Source organism: Rhinolophus ferrumequinum, chromosome 23 (genome assembly GCF_004115265.2).
Source record: "Rhinolophus ferrumequinum isolate MPI-CBG mRhiFer1 chromosome 23, mRhiFer1_v1.p, whole genome shotgun sequence".
NCBI classification, from domain to species: Eukaryota; Metazoa; Chordata; class Mammalia; order Chiroptera; family Rhinolophidae; genus Rhinolophus; species Rhinolophus ferrumequinum.
In genome coordinates, this window is record NC_046306.1 from 7,844,339 (window position 1) to 7,850,338 (window position 6,000).

Consider the following 6,000-nt stretch of genomic DNA (forward strand, 5'->3'; position numbering starts at 1 on the left):
ATCTGGGCTGCTCACATCTATTGGCCAGCACCCAGTTCAAAGGATGCTGGGAAATGTAGTCTTTAGCTGAACCACCATGTTTGCAGGTAAAATCAAGGGTCCTACTCATAAAGGATCAAGGAAACAAACCGATATTGAGCAGAAGTGAACCCTTAGAATTTGGCACAATGCAAATAATGTTAGGAAAAACATTTTAGGGAAAAGGCCCAAGATAAAAAATCAAGGTTTGGCCTATTTAAACAAGTGGTTCTCAAATTTTAATGTGGCCATGATCACCTGGGGTGATTGTTGGTGGTTCTGATTCAATACGTCTGGGATAAGCCCTGAGATTCTGCATTCCTAACAAGCTCAGAGGGAATATCAGTGAAGCTGGTCCAAGGACCACACCTTGAAAAGCATAAAAACAGGTATTGCTTAACAGAAAAATTAGAAGTGGGTGGTCCAGAGTAGACCAAGCTCTAGGCCTTTTGGCCAGTGTCTGACACCTCAAAGGACTCGATATATGTCAATATATGTATAATACAATATAATATAATGTTCTATAGTATAAAATTATTTACAAATATATAATTTATATTTTCTCATATATAGGTATACATTGACATAACAAAACAATTATTCTATGTGTGTGTACACACAGATTTTAACAACTGGCACTGCATGGTCATTGACCAATCAAAACAGATGAAAGCTGTGACTGGTCTGGCCATAATGGTGTATAATAACTATGTAACATATTTACACATATACGTATACATGCACACATTCATAAATGTACACATAAACATATACACACGAGTGTGTGTGTGTGTGTGTGTGTGTGTGGGAGAAGGAGGGGGAGAGGGAAGGAGGGAGGGAGAGAGAGAGAGAGAGAGAATAAAGAGAGAGAGAGAGTATCCCAGTATCTTAAGAATAAAGGACTTAGACACTCATACACACCATCCATGTACCACAGTTTTCCTTCCCTGACAATAGCACCAAAGCAGGACCCCACTGTGACATTGTGACAGGTAGTAACATTCCTCCTTGTTACACAACTCGAAAGAGTGAAAGTTGTTCTGTAAGCCAGCTCTGTCCCATAAATAAGTTTTGTTTGGCTTGAACAATGTTTAAAATTTTCCTTAAATTTAAGATTCATTGCCATTATTTTACAACAAGGAAATTTAACATGAAAATCCAGGTTTCAGGCGACTCTCAAAAACTCAGAATCCCAGGGAAGGCCGAGCCCACATCCCCTCATGGTGACCACAGGCTTGAGCTGAGGACAGGTTACCAGCTGTCCTGCCGTTGGCCCCTGGAGTCTGCAACCCCTGCTTTCATGTTTCTGTTTTTTGCCATGGCTCTTCCAGAGTCCATACAGGGGATAGAAAACTTCTAAGTACTTTAGTCTGACTTTGGGTGGTGACTGCCCACCGCAGCTGCTACAAAAATGACCAGCTTCCTTGCAGGACTCAGCTTCTTTCCACTCCTTTATGTCCATCCTGGGGCACAGAGGCAGCCACGCCTGTCTCCCAGATCCAGATACAAATGCTTTTGCACAGGATGAGGCCCTGCCATTCTTGGTGCATCCCTGATGTCATCTAACGCTCTGTTGCCCTGCCTGGCCGCCATCACCACACAACGGTCAAGGGGCTTTGAGAACAACAGTGAGCACAAAACTGTTGTGTAGAAGTACCATTGTTTCTCTTCCCCTCAATCCTTCGAATGTCAGCAGAGGTTACCCAAAAAATGTCACCCTCAGGGGCCTGGTTGTCTCGCTTTATCTTGATATCTTTACGATATGAGGCCTGGGTGTCAAAACTCCCTCACACAGGCATTTCCCTTTTCATGTAATCCTCGGAAGTGACTTCTCACTGCTACCAACAAACACACAGTGGCTTGAGATGAAGCAGCGCTAGTCAAAATGCTTATAAATTGCAAGTGAGGTTAAGCCAGGGCCTACAGGTAAGTGACAGATATGGATACAAGTTAGGTGTTTAGGATGCTTCCAGGTCCTAGGGTCATTTATCAAGTATTTTCCAAACTTACGAATAAGAAGAGTCATCTGGAGTGTAGGTTAAAAATCTGTATTCCCAGGGCCCTCCTTCAGAGTCTCAGAAAATGGAGGATGGAGCCGAAGCGCGTCTGCTTTGCAAAGCTTGCCCTGGGTGCGTCTCATCATCAGGTAAGGCTGGGAAACGTGCATATAGGCCAGTGGATCGCAGACCTGGCCGAGCCTGAGAATCCCTGGGAGGCCTTTGGAGCCCTTCAGATAATCAGGCCCATTTGGAAGCCATCACGGGAGCTGAGTGTCTCAGACTTGAACGTGCAGGAATCCCCAGGAGGTCTTGGAAAAATGTAGATTCTGACTCCTCAGGTCTGGGGTGGGGCCTGAGAGTCCTGCCGGTGATGCTGCCCCTGAGAGAGTCAGCCAGGGCCGGCCACGTGCTTGGTGAGGCCCCGTGCAAAAGGAAAATGCGGGACTCCTGGACGTTCTTCCATAGTCTCTGTTTCCGTTTGTCATAATGCTTTTCGATTTGCTTTTTTATGCCATGCTCCCTTAAGCATGGGACGCTGGTGCTATGAGTGCTGGGGGTAGGGGAGGGGAGGGAGGACCCCAGCAGGGCAGAGGCAGCAGCCATCCCTGGGCAGTGCGGGGAAGTGGGCTGTCAAGAACCCTCCGGGGAGGCAGATGGGCAGTGGATCTATTGTGAGCAGAGGCGCCAAGGACCTGGCACAGGTGATGTCCCACTGGACTTAAAAAACAGAAATATAAAGACAACAATAAGGCTGTCAAGGTGGAGACCACGGAGCATTCCACCTCAAGCACGGGGTCCCCTTCTGAGTGCAGGAGCCTATGGCCGTGCACTGGTTGCATGTCCAAAAAGCGACCTCTCACTGCTGGCATCCATGCTGACCGAGTGTCCTCTTTTTTGCTTACAACCCAACAAGGGACACTTTAAGAAACTGAAAACACTATTTTCTACAAAGGAGTCCGTATGGGTACGTGAAAGAAACTAAAGGCTGGACTGGTTTTCTTATAAAGCACAGCACTGTTTACGCTAAGACTACAGGAGGCAGTATAGAACAGTGGCTGAACGTCCAGGCTTGAGAGCCAGACAGGCTGCGTTCATGTCTTGTTTCTGCCACTTATTAGCAGTGTGACCTTGCGCAAATTCATTTCCTTGTTCCTCAACTTCCTCATCGGCAAAGATAGATAATGAAGCTATCAACATACTACCTACAACAGTAAAAATCCTTGCTAGGATTAATAAACTGAGAACAAGAACGAAATATGAGCTTTAGTAAGATGGATGTGGTATAGCAAAGTTTGCAAAAACCACCTGCTTTTGTAAATAAAGTTTTATTGGAACACCACCATGCCCATTTATATACAAGTCGTTCTATGGCTGTTTCTGTGCTATTGAGTCAAACAGATGCAAAGCTGAAACATTTCCTCTCTGGCCTTTTACAGGAACAGTTTGCTGACCTGTACGGGAAAGTACAGAATAGGCCTTCAGGAGCCAAGGATTTCCCATAGGTTTTCACAAGGTGATTCAACCTTCAATTTGTGGAAACTACGCCTAAGTGCTCCTAAAATTGTAAAGGGCAAGCATGCACTCTCAAACGTGTTGTAGATCACCCTGTCACACCACTGAGGCCACCGTCGTCCTAATGTGAGCAGCCAGAACAACTCAACTGTGTGCAGACCTTGGAATAAATCCTCTGACTCTGGGAACATATTTGAAGTCCTTGGAAAGGCATCACTGTTTGAGAAGGCTGTAACTCTGCCCTGGTCTTTTTCAAAAGTTCTGCATGTCCACTTCCATAAATTCATACAGACAAATGCACGGGATGGCCCGTGCAGACCATCAGCAGTGAAATGCCAGGGGAAGGTCAGGTGCACCTGCCCAGGGTGGGTACAGGAAAGCAGGTAACGAGCCATTCAGAAAGCTTACTGTTACTCAGGTGTTAGAGCTGACGTGCTCATCACATCACCACCAACTGAATAAGATAAATATTATTTTAATCTCTATTTTATACATGACAAAGCCAAGGGTCAGAGAGGTGGTATAACTTGCCCAAGGTCACACAACTGGTAAACGGTAACACCAGGATTTGAACAGGCATGAGAGCCAACCCTCTAACCCAGGGATTGGCAAATGTTTTCTGTGAAGGGCCATCAGTGATCAATATTTTCAACTTTGCAGGCCATACAGTCCCTGTCACAAAAGCTCACCTCTGCTCTTGAAATAGAAAGCAGTCATACACCATATGTAAATAAATGGATGTGGCTGTGTCCCAATAAAACTTTATTGACAAAAACAGGTGGCTGGCTGGGTTTGGCCCACGGGTTATGGTTGCCTACTCTTACTCTAAACACTAAGTTTTATTGCTTCTAATATGTATTTTGAATGCCAAAATATGTCTGGCCACACAATAGGAGTGGAATAAATAATCATTAATATTATTGACTACCATTATAAAAATGAAAACTGTGCCTTGCCACAAAACGACTCAAGCTGTCTTTTTTGTCCCCAGAGCTATGCTTACTTCTGAGCTGAGAGACTTCTTTATGTAATTTCACCTTGCCACCATCCAAGAGGGGTTCGCCACAACAAAATCCTCCTCTCCGAAGGGACTTAGTCAATCACATCTGCAATCCAGCTTGACCTCTGCTTTCAACTCGGGCAGGCGAGGACGTCTGCAACTGCTCCTGGGTCACAGCACAGCAGGCTGCTGCCATGCCCAAGGCAGTCATCAGCTCACAGATTTCGGCTTGACTCTTATGGACTGGGGATGCCAAAATGCACCCCAAACTACTTGTCAGCAATTAGGAGCCCAGGAAATAGGGATCAGGCTTGCCAGACAGGGAGACGTTTTAAGCATCAAAAAGGTTGGCCAAGCTTGCACAAGAGCAGGCCTGGCGTGGGGGTGACAGAAGAGTGATTCGCAAACCATCAAAGGGCAGAGTCCAGTTCTACTGATGCAATGCAGCCTTTGTTCAGAAGGGACCATACGTCGTAACAGGAACTGACAGAAATTCAGAAAAACTGGTTTTTAGATTGAAAAGCAGTGATCGGTCTTGACAGGATCCTTTCTACTCAGTTTTACCCCCTGCACTTTCCAGAAGCCAACACCAGCCAGCAGTGTAGTCTCCCTCCCCCAAAGTTCAAAGGGTGAGATGTGAACACAGGCAGTAAAAAGCCCTGAATGTCTGTGGCTTGTAGGGGTCGTAATTCTTTCCCACAAAGTTACCTTTCCTGTTTCTATGAATTACTCTTACATTCTTGTAAGAGATATGGTTTGAGGTATTTATGGTGCATTCAATTCTGCTATCATTGATTTATTGAACGAAACCAGCTCAGGGATATGATGGAAAGGCCCTAATTCCAAAAACTCTTACATCTCGGCACGAAGAGCATTTTCTGCCCTGTTGGCCTCCTGCAGATGACCAGCCGAGATAAACAGAGGGCACTCCACTCTCTGTTGCAATGTGCGTGGTGATGTGAAGGAATCAATCAGACAAAAGCAGATTATTACAGTGTCTGAGAGAGATCAAACAGTGCTGGCATCCGCACCCACACACGCCTGATTTACAGGCGAGCTGATAAAGTGCTACAGCTCACTGTCAGGAGAACATGACAACTCCTTGAGCTCTGTGGATAAATTATTGCTGAAGCCCATGATAACATTTCTCCACCTAGCAACCAAACATAACAGGATGTGGCTTTTAGTACTAGGAGCCAAGTGATACAAAGATGAGACGCCAGGAGCTCTCAGAGCTTGGAAGGCATATTCTAAGATGGAATGGAGAAGTGGCAGCCTCATGAAAACCTTTGTGAAATCTATGAGTAATTAATAACTCTGCACAGGCTTCCCAGACCTTTCCTACCCAAGCAGGTGCATGGAGGGACGTGTTCTATTTTATGGTGAACGTTGCTACGGCCAACAGTTACCCTCTGGTCCAGGAACGGTGCCAAGTACGTTAGGTTGCATCTGTGTGGTGACTCCAAAGGT

At 45.6% G+C, this 6,000-nt stretch overlaps 1 long non-coding RNA gene across 1 annotated transcript; it reads left to right on the forward strand.

The window, feature by feature from the left end:
• Positions 1–1,842: 1,842 nt before the first annotated feature.
• On the forward strand, positions 1,843–5,671 carry LOC117016164 (uncharacterized). Its single transcript, XR_004421840.1, has 3 exons — positions 1,843–1,944; positions 2,077–2,164; positions 4,522–5,671. It is a non-coding gene; the product is annotated as an uncharacterized LOC117016164 (long non-coding RNA).
• The last annotated feature ends 329 nt before the right edge of the window (positions 5,672–6,000 follow it).